The sequence below is a fragment of the Rhincodon typus genome, chromosome 12 (assembly GCF_021869965.1).
Source record: "Rhincodon typus isolate 14 chromosome 12, sRhiTyp1.1, whole genome shotgun sequence".
NCBI lineage: Eukaryota > Metazoa > Chordata > Chondrichthyes > Orectolobiformes > Rhincodontidae > Rhincodon > Rhincodon typus.
In genome coordinates, this window is record NC_063343.1 from 57,342,948 (window position 1) to 57,364,700 (window position 21,753).

Genomic DNA, 21,753 nt, shown 5'->3' on the forward strand with positions numbered 1-21,753 from the left:
ATTGAGTGCAGACCCAGGGTTCTCACTGCTTGTCAAGTGACAAGCTCTTCATCCCCAGGATCATTCTTGTAAACCTCCTCTGGACCTCCACCAATGCCAATACATCCTTTCTTTGATATGGGGCCTAAAACTGCTCACAATATTTCAAATGCGATCTGACCAGAGCCTTATACAGCCTCAGCAGTACATCTCTGCTCTTGTAATCTAGCCTTCTTGAAATGAATGATAACATTGCATTTGCCTTCCTAACTGCCAAATGAACCTGCATGTTAACCTTAAGAGAATCCTGAACTAGGATTCCAAGGTCCCTTTATACTTCAGATTTCTGAAGCTTTGTCACATTTAGAAAATAGTCTACATATATATTCTTCCTAACAAAGTGTAAACCTGAACACTTTCCCACATTGTATTTCATCTAACACTTCTTTGCTCATTCTCCTATCTGTCCAAGTCTTTCTGCAGCTTTCATACTTCCTCAACACTACTTGTCCCTCCACCTATCTTTGCATCATCTGCAAACTTAGCCACAATATCCACAGTTCCTTCATCTAGATCATTAACACATAACCCAAATAGTTACAGTCCCAACACAGACCCTGCAGAACTACATTAGTCACCGATTGCCATCCTGAAAGATACCCCTTCATTCCTACTCTCTGCTTTCTGCCAGTCAGCCAATCCTCTATCCATGTCAGTACCTGAGCTGTTATCTTATTTAGCAGCTTCCTGTGTGGCACCTTGTCAATGGCCTCTGGAAATTCAAATAGACCACATCCACTGGCTCTCCTTTGTTTAGCTTTCTCATTACCTCTTCAAAGAATTGTAACAGATTTGTCAGGTATGATGTCTCCTTGAGTCAGCCCTATTTTACTGTACACTTCCAAGCAATCTCATCCTTAAGAGGGTATTTTAAAGTCTTACCAATGATCGGGGTCAGGTCTAACCAGTCTATCATTTCCTATCTTCTGCCTTCCTTCCTTCGTAAACAGGGCTGTTACATTAGCCATTTTCTAGACCTCTGGGAACCTCCCTGACTCCAGTGTCAGCTGTAAGGCCACGGCCAATGCCTCCACAATCTCAATTATCTCGTTCAGAACTCTGAAGTGCAGTTCATCTACTCCAGGTGATTTATCCACCTTCAGACATCTCAGCTTCCCCAGCACTTTATCCTTAGTGATGGCCAATGCACTCACGTTTCCTCCTGACTCTCTTGAAGTTCTGTTATGCTGTTGGTGTCTTCCACCCTGAAGACTGATGCAAAATACCTTTTGAGTTCCTCTGCCATATCTTTGTTCCCCGTTACTACTTTGTCAGCCTCATTTTCCAGCAGCCCAATGTCCACTCTTGCCTCTCTGTTACCTTTTATTTATCCAAAAAAAAAGTCTTGCATCTTCCTTTATATTAGTAGGTAGCTTAATCTCATATTTCATTGTCTCCCAACTTATTGCTTTTTTAGTTATCTTCTGCTAGTTTTTAAAGGCCTCTCAATCCTCTGGCTTCCCACTAATCTTCACCACATTGTATGTTTTATCTTCTGCTTTTATTCTGTCCCTGACTTTCTTTGTCATCCGTGGTTGCCTCACACTCCCCTTGTTCTGTTTCTTTCTCCTTGGGATGAATTTCTGCTGTACCTCCCAAATTACCATCAGAAACTCCTGCCATTGCGCTCCAGCAGATTCCCTGCTAGGCTCCCGGTCTGATCAATCAACTCTGGCCAGCTCCTCCCTCATGTCTTTGTAATTACCTTTACTCAATTGTAATGCCATTACATCTGAATCCAGCATCTCCCTCTCAAACTGCACAGTGAATTCAATCTATTATGGTCACTGCCCCATAGGGTTCCCTTCACCTTAAGCTCCTTAATCAATTCTGCCTCATTACACATCATGAGTTAAACATTAGTTTTGGGCAAATTCCTGTAATTGTCCATCGCAGACTATTTGACTTAGCATTTGGATAACTTTTTAAATTTGTTTAGGGCATGTGAATGTGCTGCCTAAACTAGCATTATTGCCTAGCAGGCAGTTAAGTGTCAGTCACATTATTATCGGTCTGGAATTTCCTGGAAGCACATTTCCTTCTCGAAAGCACATTGGTGAATGAAACGGGTCTTTCTGAGAATTTATAGTGACTACATGGTCACTATAAGGCTAGCTTTTATTCCGGATTTCTTTTCATGTTGAAATTTCACCATCTGACATGGTAGGATTCAAGCCAATATCCCCAGAACATTATCTGGGATCCTAGATTGACAAGCACAGTGAAATTATCTCTCATAATCACCTTGATAAAGAAGTGAAAAGCATGCTTTTCACAAGGATAGGTCATGTCTGCCTCAGCAAATTGAATTTTTTTTGGAAATTTTTGACATGTGCTCTTTTTGAAGAAGCACAACAGTGCAGGTAAAAGGGATATCTGTTCAAATATGGCAGGTACGTGATCAGGCTAATCAGGGGCCTTATTGAGTCCAATGAAAGAAAGCTGACTGGAAAATTCCATTCGGCCTCTAGGTTCACATTGGAGGACGGTTTAGGATCCTGGAAGTGGCGAGAGGATTGGGGCTAATACTGCAAACAGGCTTAGTGGCCTTCTCTGTCTCCTGGGTTCAGGAGCAGCAATGGACCATCTTGGAAGGGGACTTTCCTGTGCCTGCACAGAGATTGTTTGGCTACAGGGTCCATTTTTAATTTAAATATTGAAAAAAATTGGAGGGAAGACATGGGATGCCCAAAAAAGAGCAATATCCCTCTCAGCCAACAAGAGGCAAAACCTGGTGACCTTGCCACATAGCTTGAAAAATTCCCTCCTTTGGTAAAATACCATTGATAGTGACAGGACACTCTTAAAAATTGGTTTCAGAGTCCTTTAGAGCTGTCAGCTTTTTTTCTGTTATTCTATTCTGCATTATGCACTAGCAGTGCTTGTTAAACTGAAGTAGTTGCAGATGGACAATGAAAATGTAGAAGTTAACAACACACTTGGTGCAAAATATGAAGGAAACATTATTCATAAATAGCGGTCAATTTAATAAGATTATTTCACTTTTATTGCATCTTATAGTCTATTATTCTGCCATCTTTTCACTGTGAGGAGCAGAAGGAGAAATATTTACTAACTGATTCTTGAGCTATTTGAGTGGAAAATCCTTCCACCCTTGAATTAAAGGCCCATTGTAACTTTCGTGGCACTGACACTAAATTGTGACAAAACTTGATAAATAGGTGACACAACTTGGTCACAGCAACTTAATGAGCCTGAATAGCCTCTGCCAAACTCAGCTCACTGATTCTTCTTTCGTCTTCCAGGATCTTCTGAGAACTATGTGATTCCTGGCTAGCTTCATGTCCTCCTGATCCACTGCAATTCATACATTGACGGCTATTATATCCATAGCAGAAAACCCTTCCATGCTGTTAGCTGCTGCTGCTGCTGTGGTCAGTTTGAAACCTTACCTTCAATTAAACTCATTGAGAGTGTGATTCAACTTCTACGTGAAGGCAGATGGATGATTGTGAATTGGCCTCGTGATCCATGTTGAAATTGAGAGAAAGAAAATTGAAAGGAATCCAAATACTAGGTGGCCGTTGTATTATCGGGCATTCTGCACACTCATCAACATTAAATTGTGCCCTCTTTGAGGTAATTTTGATAATGTCAGTTTAGTTTTTCCAATAGTTCAGAATCTTTAGATTTCAACTTTGAACCACAATGCTCTATTTTTTAAGTCATGCAGATGTTTTCTGGGTGAAGGGAGGAAATATGGTCCAGGACATGAAGAGGACTTTCTTCGATAGACTCATAGAATCCCTACATTATGGAAGCAGGTCATTTGGCCCTTCAAGTGCACACCACCCCTCCAATGAGCTTTGCACCCAGACCCACCACAGTAACCCAGCATTTCTCATGACTAATCCACGTAGTTTGCACATGCCTGGACATTATGGGGCAATTTAACATGGCCAATCTACCTAACCTGCACCCAGAAGAAACCCACACAGACGCGGGGAGAATGTTCAAACTCCACACAGACAGTTGCCCGAGGGTGGAATCAAACCTAAGTCCCTGGAGCTGGGGGGCAGCAGTGCCAATGTGCCATTCTAAGACAGTTATTAATCTGTGGAGTTCTTTCCCACAGAGCGATGTTGAGACTGTCATTAAGTACATCCACTGCTGAGATAGACAGATTTTTAATCAGTAAGGGAATCAAGGGTTCTGAGGTAAAAGGGAGCAGAGTGTAGTTGAGTGATGGCACAGTATTTAGCACTGTTGCCTCACAGCATGAGGGACCTAGGTTTGATTTTGCTCTTGGGTGACTGTGTGGAGTTTGCATGCTGCCCTCGTGTCTGCATGGGTTTCCTTCAGGTGCTCCAGTTCTCTTCCCAGTCCAACATGTGCAGGTTGGGTGGATTGGCCATGGGAAATGCAAAGTTACAGGGATAGGATAGTTGCCTGGTTTTGGGTGGGATGATCTTTGGAGAGTTAATGTGGACTCAATTGGCCTGCTTCCATACTACAGGGATTCTTACAAAAAAGAAAAACAGCCATGATCTCATATAATGGTGGAGCAGGCTGAACAGCTTACATCTCCTCTGATGTCTTATGGTGTGTGGGATGACAGCTCTAGCCTATCGATGCCATTGTGTTTCTGATGTTTTATCATTCATCCTCACTCCATACAGTATTGCTGCTCCTCTGTCAACTGTAGTGCCATATTCCTAGAAAATGGTTATTGCTTTTCTAATTTTTAAAACATAAGGGACAGAAGAATAATTCTGAAAGAGTCAGGCTTGTTGGTTTTATATCTATACTGGGATAGTTACTGACATCCAGACCAAAAGAAATACTATGAAGGCAGCACTTGAAGAAGCATATATTGGTAAAAGCAATAAAAGTAAGTGAATATGAGGTGATGAAAGATAGCACAGCAAGCAAAGGGCCTTGAGGCACTACTGGATTTAGTGAGTGACATTTATTGTTGATATACCTGAACTTTGCAAAGTTTCATATGGGTCGATGACTCAGCCAAGTAATTACCAGACAGAGTGGAACTATTAGTGCTAAACATCTGTGCAACTTTGAACAGAATAGTGAAAGTTAATAATTAAGGAAGTTCTTACTCTCTTCCTACAAATTGTTTTTTTTCTGTATTTCACATTCATTATTTAGTTGTAACTTACCGTTTAAATTCTGTATTTCGTCAGGCTTAAGTAGGACACACAAGTACCCTAGACAAAAGTAGCTGATGTTTTATTAATTAATTATGGAAACTAGCTTAAGCTGTGTTTTTTTGGACCGAGGGTTGAGTTAACTACTTAATTTCAAAGTATTTTAGTACAGACATTTCAATGCAACCTAGCACTGAATATGACTGAACAGAGTGTTGGTGGTCAGGTGACTGAGGGAGTTAGAGGAAACGGGAAGAAAGGTGCTCTTTTGCTCTGTCTCATTTCTTCAGCATGTAGGAATATGGTCTTCATCCGCTGCAGGAAAAGAAACAAGCTGTTGATAAGTATCTGATAAGCTTTTTAAAGTCTAATCTATTTCTAATATTTGAAACAATACAGAAACTGGCGATAAGGCTAACAAAATATATAAGAAAGGAAAATAAATAATTGAATAACATATGTAAGTGGCAAATTAAAATCTATTAAGGATAAAGGTGTAGGTGTTATGCTCTGGCTGCAGCATATCGGAGCTCCTGTATGCCAGCATAATCCAGGGCAAACACATCTGCAGGAAATATTTGCAGCGGAGTCATCTTTGGCTGAGAGTTTATGAACAGGAACCCAAGAGACACAATCCACGTCAGACACTGCAACACATCAGGGAGAGGGAAAGGTACCTGGACACCCTATTCCAGGAGCCAGTCAAAATCCTTTGGGTAGGTACTTCCGATTTGTCAGAGAAAGTAAGGCAAAACTGTGAATGAGGCAGGTGAGGTGATCCAGGAAGTAACTGCACCTGGAACAGTCTGCACCCCATGAACCGGGATAACAACACTCAAAGTGGCGCTTTGCAAGCAAGTACTTCCCACTCTTTATCTACTTATAATTTCTTTATTTAACCCCACAGCCTCTTTTCAAGAGGGGAAAAAAAAGGCCAACATGTTTATCTGTTCCTGTTAAGTTTAACTTTGCAGTTCTGGTATCATCCCCATGAATTTTTTTGCACTCTTTCCAGTGCCTTTTTGTTTCTAATTGGTATGGAAAGCAGAATTGTTTGACATACTTAAAGGGACAGATGTTGGGTATCAAGGCAGGTAGCTGGAGTTGGGGAATTTCCTGATGTGCTAAATCTGCCTCAGTAAAAAGGTTCCCCAGATCTGAGACTTTTACTCCTGTGGATAAAAGGTAGGGAGGGAGGCTGGGTGAGATCAAGTCTGAGCCTCTGATACCAGATATAGGCACTCCAGTGACACAGAGTTGACAACTGCTGAGGTGAGCTGGCTAGAAAGTCAGTTTTGGTTTGCTGGAACTCTAGTCTAAGTTTGGGGTCTCTGACCCTCACTGCTTATGCCCTCTCACTGCTCACATACACCTCCATCCCTTCATATCATCCACACTAACTAAATATCAGCTCATGTTCCTACCCACAGAAAAGCACGTCATACACTCCATGCTCACTCAATGTCAATTCATACCCCACTCACCCCAAAGTACCTATATGCCAACTTATCTAATATCCATCAACGGAAATCCTTAGAAGCCCCAGGAAAATTAAGTTAAAATAAGAATACACTTATTTTAATGCAGATCCCACTATACAGAACTGATATTGATAAAAGTCCCATTCATTAAATCATTAGAGCTGTTAAGTCTCAAGGTGATTAATCTCTTATAAGAAACAAACTTCAGTTCATACCGCTAACTCCTTTATAGCATTTTTAAACCGTTGACCAAACTCAAAATTTGTAAAACCCTGCAGAGACAAATATAGCTTCTGAAATTCAGCCAAGCATTCAAAATGAATAATCTTTAAGGTGGTGTCTACAAGTATGTTCGTAGAACCCCTACAGTGTGGAAACAGGCCCTTCGGTCCAACAAGTCTACACTGACCCACAGAGCATCCCACCCAAACCCACGCCCCTATAACCTACCTAATCTGCACATCCCTGTACACTACGGGCAATTTAGCATGGCCAATCCACCTAGCCTGCACATCTTTGGGTTGTGGGAGGAAACCGGAGCACCCAGAGGGAACCCACGCAGACACGGGGAGAGTGTGCAAACTCCACACAGTTGCCCGAGAGTGGAATCAAAATCGGGTCCCTGGTGCTGTGAGGCAGCAGTGCTAACCACTGAGCCACCGTGCCACCCAAGGAAGGTGGGAACTCCTTTGAGCCAGAAGTTGAAGTTATATTGAAGTTATACAAACTTATGTTATGCCCACTAGCTTGTCAACCACAGCAGTCAAACAGAAATTATTTTAATGACAATTTTCAGCTACAGTCATGTTTTTTTTAAACAATTTGAATAATGGAGGTGGGGATGCTATAATACCATAAGATATTGAGTAAAAATGTCAGGTCATGAGAGTTGAGAAGATCACATCTACAGTTCAAGTGTGCTTATCCCTGCTGCATAGACTTGTAATTCCCACATCGCGGATTAATGTCCTTTAGATAGCATGGCTATCTGAACTCAGCACTAAGCTCAAACGGCCTTGCTGAGCTCAGGCTTGCCTCATATAGGAATTGCGCCGTGCCCTATTTCCACCGTCAGCAAACAGTGGCTATTTCAGAAATACTGGGGGTCATCTGCATCCATGTTCTTCCTCACCACATTTAAAGTTTAATGGTGGTTTGTCAACACCAAAAGAAATGCAGCTCAAATTATTGGAAACAAGGTTAGCATAATATTTCTCCTTTTCAATGTTATACCTTTAGAAACAAGCATATACTTGATTAGATTCTGCTATGGCCTTCTTGACTTGCATCACAACATTTATGGATTTTTAGTTTTACATCCATGGTCCACTAACACTTTTGGATACTTATTTCATAAATAATAGTTTATGTCCTGATTCATCTTATCAAAGTGTAATACTTCATAGATGTTGATTTGTTGCTTGCCACTAATTTGTCCATTCTACAAGTTCATTAAAGTTTTCATATAACATTTTTCAGTCACCTTCACTGTTAATCATCTCTCCCAATCCGACACCATCCACAAGTTAGATTTTTAAAAATCTAACAGTCTAAATTTTGATTTAAAAAATGAGCTGTAATGGTTCCAGTACTGCCCCTTATGAGAAGTATTTCTCTGTGACTTCTCTCTTTCAGCCAGGTAGCCAGTTATCCATTCAGTTACTCATCTTTTGGCTCCACACACTCTAATCTTATTCATGACTTTATTCTGTGGTACATTAACAAACAACTCTTTGAGACAGTAATATATCCACTACATCAACCTTGTTTATGTTCTCTGTTACTTCTTGAAAGAATTGAAAACAGTTGTTTCAAGTAAAACTTCCGCTTTTGTAATTGTAGTTGACTATTCATTATTATGTTTCCAATTTCTTGATGTTTTTCTATTTCCTGCTTTTATACTAATTCATGATTTTCCTTACCACAATGTTTAGTTCGCTGGTCTAGAATTCCTTTAACATCTTCTATCTCCCTCCTCTGAAAATACAAAATTATTTACTTTAAGAAACAAGTTGATGAATGGGACTTCTTATTCCTTTCACAGATAGAGACCAACTGCCTAACTGAGGGTAAGAGTTTTAATATCACTGTTGGAGAATATCAAAACTTTTCTTTAGAGTTATATTGTGAATTTTCTTATCTGTCACTGACATGGAGGGTTTCAAATTCAAAGTTACTGGAATAATATTTAAACACATACATAAAAATGCAGGATGAAAATCATTTCAAAACCCAATCTATTTAGAAGCCTTTTAGTATTGTGATCCTTGGCAACTGGTTCTGCAAAGTTCTTCTGACACAGCACTATCATTTATATTAATGAGGGCAAAAAGCTAGGAAAGCTACCTGCATACATTCTCCAAACATTAATGCAAGATAGAGTAGTGGTGTCAATTAACAAAACAGATGGCAAACTCACCTCTGACCCGACTGAATTAAATAGGGAATTTCTAAGCTCCTGCACCTCAGAACCACATGCAAAACAAAAGTGCCAGCTCAAGATTACACAGTGACATGCTCTGCCCTTTAGAAATTTCTAGTCTTCTTTTGAACCTCTGTAGGTCTATACACAGGAGAGTGACTGTTGACAAGCTTTATTGAACACAACTATGTACAAAGCCACAAATAACCACTTTGATCGTACAGGACCTGTGTATTGCTGGAAAAAAGTACATATTCTGTCAAAGTTTTTACCTTGCAATTATCAGGACAATTTTCAAGCATACCAATTTAAGGGGAAAACCAACATTAATAATGAATGAAAGAAGGGTGCTGATTGGTTAACAAGTTCATTTTGATTGGTTGATTCATTGCCATAGAGACTGCAAAAGTTAATAATGGTTGACATTTTTGTCCTTACCTGGTCCAACCTACATATCACTCAAAGCCACAATAATGTAGTTAACATTTAACTGCCTTCTGGGAAATTAGGGATGGGCAATATATGCCGGTTTAGCCAATGGTCCCTATATCACATGAACAAGTTAAGAAATTAGATACAGAGGAAGTTTCCTCTATTCCGCTGTTAAGGTGTTTTAATGCTTGAATTCTCTATCTGCTGTGTCACAGTTAATTCAGCAATCTCTCATATCAGGTACACCAGTTATCCTGTTAAGTGTATTTGACAATTTAATGGTAGTTTATGTTGTGGATCAAGAGGTTGATTTGAGATTTATCACCCTAATTGCACTTTATAATCTTGTGAGAAATGAAAATTCAATGCTAAGTCATCACAAACTATGTATTCAACAGAATCATGACAAAGGCTCTGTTATTCAATAATGTTTTTATTCTATTGTATGAAGGTGGTAATAAAAATGGCATGTGAAAGATGTGTACCGGAATCCTGGAAAATGACTTTGTAAAACAAATTAAACTTTGATTTTTCATACAAATTTGCATGAATTTCCATGATATTTGCATATTTTTCTCAACAATTTGTAGTAGACGCAAATTTATTTTTGATGCAAAAAATATTTTTATATGGAATCTCCCATCTCTTAAATGTCTTAAGATTATCAGAGTTGTTTTTGAATATTTCCCAAAACAAAATACTTAAAATTGCTTATTGGAACCTCTGATTTGGGGATATACTTACTTTTACTTTTTCAAATCACAATCACTGATTAAATTATTGGGCTAATTTTGCCAGAATTCAACTGTCAACATTGGCAAATTTCAAGGAGGGTTTCTCTCAGTGAGTTCTAGTGGTTTTTAAGAACATAAGACCTAAGAGCAGGAGTTAACAATTCAGCTGCTTGAGCCTGCTCTGATATTTAATACCGTCATGGCTGATGTCATTTTGGCCTCAAATCCACTCTCCTGCCAGTTCCTCGTAACCTGTCAACCCATTGCTAATTTAACATCTGTCTATCTTCTCCTCAAATTTATTCAGTATCCTGGCATCCACCATACACCGGAATAGAGAATTCTACAGATTCCCAATGCTTTAAGAGAAGTAATTCTTCCTCATTTGTTTTAAATCTGCTAACCCTTATCCTAAAACTATGAGCTCTGATTGTAGATTGCCCCACAAGGGGAAACATCTGCTCTATGTTGACTTTGTTGATCTCCTTTAGCATCTTATGTACTTCAATTAAATCTCCTTTCATTTATCTAAACTCTAGCAAGTACTGCCCTAAAATGCTCAATCTCTCTTCACTGTGAATGTACTTAACATGTCTAACCTTTGTTCGCGATGCAATTTGTTTCCTACAGGTGTCAGTGGAATCTGCACAGTCTCAGATCCAAGAGGCCAGCCCAGCCACACCTCCACCTTTGAAGAAGAAGTCACAGATCCCTCAGAGGATGCACCAGCAGAAGCTGCCTCCTAGACCCTCCACCAGCTCAGGTACTGATACCTCAGTGGGTATGTCAGCTAAATTAGAGTGGGAGCACATGCTGGTGGCCACACCACTGACCCGTCTCTCTAGCTGGTCCAGGAATATATGCCCAGTTCACTGGAACTCGGAGGATTGCTGGGGACCAGGCATCAGCACAGCCCCCAGGCAGGAGAGGACCCCATTGTGTCAGCAGCTCAGAACTTTATTCAGATGCATAAGCAGATTTGTTGGGTTGGCGGGGAGTTGGTCACTGAGAAAACTGACTCAAAGGTGGAGCACTGCACCACTGCTGTTTGTACTCTGCTGCCTCTGGCATGAGGACATCTGTATACTTCCATGAACAAGTTGTTGCTGCCAGTTCCAACACACTCAGTGTCTGGTGGATATATACTTACGGGCCTGCATCCCAATGATCTAATCACTGGTGCTCAGCACCAACAGCAAGAGGACAAGTGACCTTGACCTCACTCCAGGTCTTCCTTTCTCACAAGGAGATAAGGCAGTGCCCAGCCATCCTTAGCATTACACCTTTTTTATGGTCCAAGGTGTGAAGTGAGCTGCTGCTACATCATGTCCAGGTTATAGGATCTTCGAACGTGCTTGCAGCTTTGGGAATGAGGGTGGAGCTTTCCATGTTGCAAGACATTGCATGTGGCTCATTGGTCAGGAGTGTGTTGGGTCAGGATTTGTAGTCCACACATGAATTTAATGCCTTGGGATCACATACAGCATGTTGTGCTCACCATAATCTTCCACTTGTACTGTATAGGTGTCTGTACAATGCTAATGCCCTTTGAAGAGAAGTGAACCTCCTTCCCTCACAAAATAAATCACTCACCCATCCACTCTGGATGTTGCAGCATCAATTTCCAGTTCCATTTTCACTATGGAAGGAAACAGTGGTCAAGCTTCACACTTTGTGACACAGCTTCAGCTTCTTGTCCTTAGCGAACCCCCAAATTTACAGACTCCTTGGTATCCCTTCCATGTTCCCACTCAACCTACTTATCTAACTGTTCACCTCTCCATTGTGCTCCCTTAGCTTCAGGTATATCAAATCAATGTGTAAGACAATAATGCATTATTCTCCGTTTGAAGACAGGTTGTTTCTGACTGTCAATTAAACCACCTCTGACATTACTCCTTTACCTCCCATTATCTTGACACACCACTATCCCCCCAAAACTGTTATCCTTTCTATCCCAGAATGCTGCTTTCAATCCCCACAATTGAAACCCCCAGCTTCCTTCCTGTAGCAGTGACTGCTGACAACACCCCCTTGACCTTTAGTAGATGAATCTCCCAGGACTTAACATGACGCACTTTGCAAACTGTGCAGGCATGGACCCTATGATCCTGACTGCCCCTTCTGGCCATGCCCAAGACCCTTGACTGATATTGGAACTGCTCATCACTTGCTCCTCTGGAAGCCCCTGGCTGAAAGTTGCCTTTCCTGTCTGGATTGAGCACTAATCCCCTGAGGCTTTGTGATATGGCCATTTGGTTGAAGCAGATGAATTGCGTTTGCCACATGCTACAGGTGTGAGGCTATGCCTTATGGCTCCATACTGTGAAGAATCAAGATGGTGGCAGAGTAGCAACATTCGAGCTACTGAGCCCAGGGCTCGACAAGTTCTGTCTGCTTTCCTCTTCTTTTCTTCTCTTTATGCTTTCGATTTTATTTTTCTTTAAAGTCTTTTCTCTTACCTTTTTGCCTTGGTTACAGCAGCATCAATGAAGGAGGACCCAGCGCGGAATGGTGGACAAAGATGGTGGCATGGGCCCGGGGAGAGTTGAGGCCAAATAAAAGACAAAGGAGAAGGCGTCCAGTGGCGTATGGCTTTGGGATGATTCTCCACCGCTGCTCGTGCTCTCCCAGCAAGCGAGGGGCAGGTACCAGGCTCAATCCCCCCGCTCCAAACCCACAGGTTCGGCTGAGTCTCCAGGTCCACGGCTGGTCCAGCACCTGATGGCAGACACAGGGACAGTGACGAGTTTGTCCTCAGCTCAGGACGCGGTGGCACCGGCGGTGGCTACATCGGTAAGGTCTGCCCAACGTAAACTCATGGCGGCAGAGCCGTTGGTAAAGGCAAAATGGCACCAGAGAGTGCCAACAGTAGCAGTATGGCAAAGCGAGGTTTCTACAGTGTTGGCAGTTTATCAGCAAGGGCTCAAGGCATCGGGATGGAGGAGCCCAGACCCTGAGCTAGAAGCGGGGTCTATTCCAAAGACCCACCCCCCGACTTTATTGAGATAAGATTATAAGATGAACTGTACCGTCTTATTTTTCTAGCTTTATATTCTGTGTTTTGGTTTATTTTCTGTGTTTTAAGATGGCGCCCGACAGAGGCAACACTTTTCACTGTATTTGTAATAAATACATGTGACAGTAAATAAATCAAATCAAATCACACATCAACATTTCCAATGCCTTGGCCAACAGCGAAGACAACCTGACTGATTTTGTCTCTGTGCAAAAAGGCAAGACAAGGTAGGGATGCTATAAGCATTCAAGTAGGCACAAAGCGAGTGAGCACTAAGAGACCAAGTGGGGAGCCCTGGGATGTACTCTGGTCCAATCCATGAAAAGGGTTCCTTATGCTGCAAAAGCAATATAATGCACATCTTTGGACTGTGGGAGGAAATCAGATCATCTGACAGAAATCCACAGGGAGAATATATAAATACCACACAGACAGTCACCCATGGCTGGAATCGAGACTGGTCCCCTGGCACTGTGAGGCAGCAGCGTTAACCACTGAGCCACAGTCCCCCCATAAAACAATCACAGCAGGACTTACACCTGTAATCTGCTGAGAGCTGCCCAATTAACACCAAAGGCAAATGCCTTATCTATTAGGCCATGCGACTAATTCCTTTGGGGAAGTGGGGTTGAGATCTCTCGCCCCATTCTTGCCTTGCCTGACAGAACACAATGAATCAACCATTGCTGCTGAGCGCCTATTGTTCACACACATATCCAGCAGACATTGTGTGTGCTGGACATGGGTCTTCACGCTTTTAGCCACTTTTCCACGGAGGCAGATAAACACACATGTCATAGCCAACATAGTACTGATAGTGTTGACAGAATCATTCATTCTTTGATGCACCTTACCAAGTGCCTCTGACAAACCTGCCTATTGTTCCTTTGCATTTTGACAAGTTCATTAATGGCTGAAACCATGGTATCACCTTCTGCCTGGGACTGAGCAGATGCTTTGGCTATCATCTAAGTACCAGAGATGCTGAAGCATTTGTTTCTCAGTCAGCTGCAGATACAAACCAATGATGTACTCACCAGATTATGCTCTCATTTCTCATCTCAGTAGAGAACCCGCTAAAGTGAAAGTCCTACAATCTGGTGGAGGGTGTAGGTGCTAAAGCATCCTCTAAGAATTGAGTCATGTCCTGGTCAGACGTGAAAATGGAGCCACGGGTCCCTGGTGCTAGCACCTTCCTTGTGGAGGTTCGTTGTGTACTGTCAGCGTCTGCCAAAGAGAAGAGAGGGAATTAATTGTGTAAAAGTGATACAAGCTTGAGAATGAGTTAATGTTAGTGTTAGTGGTACAGCATTGCAGCACAGCAGCATAATGAGGCTCATTGGCTTGTTCGCCTGTGAAGAACTCCACATCTTCACATGAGCAGTCACACTTTTCTCCAGTCAAATCTCACACCTTCCCCTCATATTGTATGAAAAGCCTTCTGTCTGCCAAACCCCAACTGTCTTCACCCTCTTGTGAAAACATTTTTTTTTCCTGTAATGAGACAAAAGTAAAGTTGAAGATGATGGAAGTGGATGAAAGAGCTATTAGTGGTGATGTAAGGGCAGGAGAGGTAGTGAGATGTCCCCAGTGGGTAGTAGAAAGTGCAGAGATTGGGAAGAGTCAGTTGTTGAGAGAATGAGGTGCATGACAGCCATTGAGTGGACATGTTGCAAGCAATACCAAGAGGTTGTAGTCCATGAGCCTTGGAGAGAGACATGTGCGAGGCAGAATTTGAGTCAGTGGTATCCTGTAGATGTGACGTATCAAAGAGAAAATGGTGTCACTTACCCTTGCGGAGCATGGAAAATCATTCATCTACTTCCTGCACTGCTGGGCTTTTCTTTAAACCCAGGGCAGCTGTCCCAGTGCAGGTTGGCTTAGTCTGGTGCCATGGCCTCCAATTCCAGTCAGCAGGAAAAATGACAATCCTCCTCTCCACCAGCTCCTCAAAATCTCTGTCTACAACGTGCAGAGCTTGGTCACCTCTCCGGGCCATTTCCTGAGGGATAATGCTGGAGCACCAAATCCAATCTGTGCATGTGGGTAGGAAACCTGACTTCATCCTGTAACCTAACCTCACTCCGCCATGAAACAAAGATCCCACCATAAGAGAGAGTTTGTCCTGAGGCATTTCCTGTCTCACACTACCCTCTCAGGAACAATAATCCAGTTTGCAGCATTAACTTGGACAGGTGTTTGAAGGAAAGGCTTTGAATGATATTGGAACAGGTTGAATAAACATAAATGACTATATTTGATGGTGTAGCAAGGGAAAGCAAGCAATCAATGACTGGACTGAGTGGTCTTACTCCTTGTTGTAACTTAAATGAATTTCCATGATGTGTGCATGAGCTTTTTGATTTTATTAACATTATGCAACTTACTCATTGTTGCATAATTGTGCCCATCAGCTCTATCAAACATGATGGTGATAATAATAAGACCATAAGACAAAGGAGCAGAAATTAGGCCATTCGGCCCATCGAGTCTGCTCTGCCATTCAATCATAGCTGATAAGTTCCTCAACCCCATTTTCCTGCTTTCTCCCTGTAACCCTTGATCTCCTTGATAATCAAGAACCTATCTATCTCAATTTTAAATGGTCTTAATGACCTGGCCTCCACAGCCTTCTGTGGCAGTGAATTCCATAGATTCACTACTCTCTGGCTGAAGAAGTTTCTCCTTATGGCAACAACATGTTGAATTTGAAAAATGTAAGATTTCCCAAGTGCATTGAGTGTTAGCAATAAATGTTCAGTAAGAAAAGAAAGGTTATGAGATATATTGCAAAGCTTGGGTGAAGAAATGGCATCCTGTGGAAAATGTGATCCAATTTGTGCACAGCAAACCCCTACAAATGGAAGTGTGATAATGACCAGGCAACTTGCTTTTTCTGATGACATTCAACAGGGTCTGGAGTCAGAACTTCTGTTCTGAAAAGTCCGGAAATGTCTGACCTGCTGAGTCGCTCCAGTGATTTCTGCTTTTGTTTCAGTTTTCCAATACCTGCAGTTATTTTTTCCTGATGTTATGAAGGCGTAAATATTGGCCAGAACACTGCGATGAACCCTTCTATAAAATAGCAATATGGGATTTTTATGTCCACCAAAAAGATAGACATCAAAATTTACACACCATCTACCAAAGGTGGCTTTATGATTCCCTGAACAAGAAAAGCCTGTTGGTAATGGCTTCACAATGACAGAATATGAGCAAGTGATTTTCCTTCGCAATTATATCAAAATTTATTCATTCACTGTGAACATGTTTCATGTTTCCTGCTCCATTATTATTATACATTTATTCACTTTGATAACTGTCTGCCGTTCCTTAACTTATTTACTTCATTTATCACGATTCTCGTGAATGTTACCAATCTCTTTTGCTATTCCTATCTTTTGCATTTGTTACCTAGCAACATAGCTTGGTAAACATCAGTAAATCTATACATAGAAATACATTCTATGAATATTATAAAAAGTGTGGTTTATATATTTTAATGATATGCCACATAGAAAGAGCAGCACTGCAAATTTACAGTTAGATATAGCTTTCTACTCTGAGCTCCGTCACGGCGAGCAGTTATCAGGAATACAGAGAAAACATTTCAAGGATGTCGTTAAAGAACTCCTGAAAACAAAAATGCGTTGTCTCCATTAATTTGGAGGAATTTCTTCCCCAAGCCCACCCAAACTGGTGAAGGAGCATTCACAAAGGTGTCAATCACAAGAGATCTTGGAGATGCCTAGCTAGAGGCCATGTGCAAACAATGGAAGGAGTGTGTGAAAAACTGAGCAACTATCCCCTCCAAAACCTCCCCTAATACCCTCCCATCACCTTCCCACCCACCACTTCAAACACTATCTACCCCACCTTCTGCAGGGAGATACCAATCCTGTATTGGACTATTCAATCACTCCAGGACCCACAACACCACAGTGGGAAAAAGTCATCCTCAATCTCAAGGGACTGCCAAGGAAAGGTGGATTCCTAGACACCCTCCAAAGATATCTCTTACAATGTTGAAGCATTGCAAGACAGAGAATGAAATGATATTTCAGCATTGATCTATAGGGCAGCAATAAACAGGTCAACAGGAATCCTTAAGTGCAACATTTATAAAAATGTGTATCTCAGAATTAATGAATTGGAACATTGGAATCGCAGCATAGAGTCATGGAGTCATACAACATGGAAATGGACCTATCAGTCCAACTCGTCCACATCGAACAAGTTTCCCAATCTAAACTAATCCCATCTGCCAGTGTTTGGCCCATTATCCTCTAAACCTTTCCTATTCATGGAGCTATCCAAATGTCTCTTAAACGTTGTAACTATACCTGCATCCATCACTTCCTCTGGAAGTTCATTCCACACATGAACCACACTCTGTGTTAAAAAGTTGCCCTCAGGTCCCTTTTAAATCTTTTTCCTCTCACCTTAAAAATATGCCCCCTCATTTTGAACTCACCCATCCCAGGGAAAAGCTTGCTATTCATTTTGTGGGGTTCAGTGGAAACTTACAAAGCAGGAAAAGATTAAAGTGGACTTAATAAGATCAGAGTTAAAGTCTTTAATGGCTACTTACAGGGGAACAATAGTCGTTTTGTGTCATTGAAGGGGAACTGATTATATCAGCACTTTGTGGAGATGGATGCTTACTGTGTAAAAGAACTACAATAAGCCGAGTGCTCTGTACAAAAGACATCTGTTGATCATATTAAGGAACTGATGACTGTAAAAATGCTGTGTACACAAGTATCTCTTACAATATTGTTTAAGAAAGCCACGTCTACTCCCTGTAACAGCCTAAGCTCAAAAAGATGTAACAGCAAGTTCTCTGAATTAAGTCAACTGAAGGCCATTTTACTATCTCTCTGTCTCTCACTTTGCGTTACAAGAAGAATTCCAACAACGTTATCTACTCCCCGTAAGATTTTATAGACCGGTATAAGGTCACCCCTCAGCCTCCTACTCAAGGAAGTTCATAGTCTTCTTGGATTTGATTTGAAAGTGAAGTATTTAGGGCTTCAAGTGAACTTGTGAATAGAAAATGAATGTCATAGCAGATAAGTCATTCAAGATTTTGGTTAGTACCCAGGTTAAGGGAGACTAGCCTCCTGCATTAATAATGATTGAATGACTCAGCTCTAATCACAAATACAGTTTCAAAACATGCTGTATCAAGGATAGGTATTACAATAGATGAGGTAAAATCTTGTGGGAACTGTTAATCTGCATATCCCAATTCTTGAAAGGGCAAGAGAACATGCCCATCAAATTTACACTCTGAGTGAAAGTCAGGGGTCAGGAGCAGCCCTGATATTGAATCAAAATAAAGCAGAATTCTCTGGGAGAGGGAGGGCATCAGAGTTCTGTAATCTCTCACCAATTAGATAATATGTTCTTTTTTAAAAAATTCTTTCAGTCAAAATGGAAAATTTCACATTTTCCCACATTATACCCAATTTGGCACATCTTTGTCCATTCACCTAACCTATCTATATGATTCCACAACCACCTTATGTCCTCCTTATAAATTTCTTTCCTAACTACCCTTGTGTCATTACAAATTTGGCAACCATACATTTCATCCATTCATTCAAGTCAGTTATATAAATTATAAACAGTTGAATTCCTAGCACCAATTCATGTGGCACAACAGTTGTTACACCTTTCCAAACTCTTAAAAGACTATTTATGCCTACTCTCTGTTCCCTGTTAGCAGCCAATCAGTTGGTTAAACCTGACGTCCCTTTCACAAAATCATGTTGACTCTGCCTCAACCAATTGCATGTAAAATGTCTTCTGATTTTTTTTTTAAACAGGATGTGCAAATCATCAAGGTCAAGATTTATTGATGTTCCTTAAGTGTCGTTGAAAAGGTGTGCTTAATTTGTGATTGAGATGTATTCAGAATTATTAGATAGAGAATTTCTGGATTTTGACCTGGCAACAATGGTGGAATGGCATATTTGCAAGTCACAACAAAAAAGTCCATTAGTGCGGAAATAGAAGATGGTGGTTCGTATTTACAGTTGATGGTTTTGTGCTTCTTAGTATCACAGATTGCATGTTTGACAGGTGCTGTAGCCATGGTGAATATTTAAGTCAGTGGATAGAGTGCCAACCAAGTGGCTTGCTTTATCCTGGATGATTTTTAGCTTCACAGATGTTATTGGACCTATCCTCATCCAGTTAAGTAGATATTATTCTGTCACTCACTAGGAATTCTGTCTTGTAGGTTGTGGAAAAGTGGTGCCAATTCAGGAGATGAGTTACTGACTGCGGAATACTGTGCCTTTGACCTGTTCTTATTACTTGTTGCATTTACGTAATTTTTCTAATTAAGTTTCTGGTCAATAATAACATTTAGCATGCAGATGTATAGGATGCCACGATGGAAATGTTGAATATCAAGGGGAGGGGGTAAATCTTCTGTCGTTGGAGATGGCAACTGCTTAGCGTTTATGTGGTGACAATGTTGTTTACTATTTATTAACCCAAGCCCAGATGATGTCCAGATCTCGTTCCATGTGGGTATGGATTACTTCATGATATGAACAGTCTTAAATGGAACTGAACGCCGTGCAACTATTTGTAAATATCCCAACTGTGACGGAGAGAAGTTCATTGATGAAGCAACTTATTTGGTTGGGCCATAAACATTGTCTTAAGGAACCCCTGCAGTAATGTCTTGGGACTGAGAGTTTTGGCCTCCAACACCCAATCATCTTCCTTTCAGCTGGGTATGATTGTGATTAATGGAAGTTTTCTATGATTCACATTGAATTCAATCTTATTGGTTGTTGGTACTTTTTCAGTGCCTACACAACACTAGAACAGCTCCTTCCCCGCTGTTATCAGATTTTGAATGGACCTCTCGAAAGTTAATTCTGATCTCGCTCTCTGCACCTTCTGTGTGGCCGTAACACTCTATTCTGCACTCTGTTCTGCTACCCTGACGGACTTTGTATGGCACGATCTGCCAGTATAGCCCACAAAACAACATTTTTCACTGTATTCCGGCGCATGTGACAACAATAAGTCAATCAAAACAACCTTTCAAAATATTCAATTGGCTACGAAGCATTTTGGGATACCCTAAGGATGTGAAAGTTACTACATAAATGTAATCTCTTTCTTGATCTGATGCTCAATTCCTTTCTGGATTTTTTTAGACATGCATTAAACAGTAAACATGCAAAATTGGGACAGCGGTATTTAAGAGACAGAAATAAATGTTAGTAAAGTTAATATTTTTGAATATCTTTAAAGTAAACTGCAAAATGCATGACAATAGTGGTATTTCATGGAAACTGTTAAAAATATGTCGGAAATAAAAATGAAAAATGTAGGAAGCACTTCTTTGGTCAGGCAGCATTTATGAACACAGAAGCTATGGATAAATATTTCAGGCCAATAAATTTACTGAAATCTGTTAGGGACCTTGAAACACGAGAAAGCTATTCTGCTCCTCAAGCCTATTCTATCAGCGAATACATTTGTACCTCAAAATTCTGCAACAGAAATCTGGAGCTCACTCTTAAAACCTCAAGTATACCAAGTGAGAAAATTTCATATTTCTACAATCCTTTATATAAAACATTATATCCTTATCTCGCTCATAAATGGCCTATATCTAATTTTAAGATTATGTACAGCCGTTTCTCCACTAGAAGAAATAATTCCTCTCTCTCTGTCCCATCAAAACTTTTTAACATTTCAAACGCCTGTCAGATTAACTCCCAATCTTTCATACTGAAGGGAATACAAGCTAAGTTTATCAAACCTTTCCTCATAATGCTGGGAGCCCTCTATTATTCTGATGAATCTGCTCCTTATTCCCTTTAAGCCCATCATATTCTTCTAGATGTGCAACCCCTAGACTACATGTTTTGCCCAGATGTATTCTGACTCTATGCAACTGTTGTTTAATAACATTCCTTTGTATTTCCAAGCCCCTTGTGATAAAGGCCAATCTAAGGAAATATGCACAACTGTTATGAAAGATTTCAGAAGGTTGTAAATATTTGGAACTTTCTTCCTCAATAGATGGTGAAAGTAGAGTTCCTGAATATTTTTATGACAGAGGTGGTAAGCAGGGTAGTGACAGATTATTATGAGTAGGCGGAAATGTGATTTTGAGGTTACAATTAGTGAGGTATCAAGAGTGATATTATTAAATGGTAGAACAGGCCCGATGGGCTGAGTGGCCTACTCCTGATCCTTGTTTGTTTGTAACTGGAGGAATTGGCTGAATTGTCTCCTTCTGAATGTTGTATCATTCCATTAGCCTTTACGGATGTTTTATCCGCCTCCCAGAGTGGAAAAAAAAATTGATAATTTACTGAATCTCCATTTTGAGGTATACAAGGCAAGTTGGACCCATATGCGTCATTTGCAGGTTTTACTTATTTTTTCCCTCTGATTTCCATCTGAAAAAGGATTTGTGAATTTAGATTCCCTAATTCCCTTGCTCCTCTACAGTTCTTAT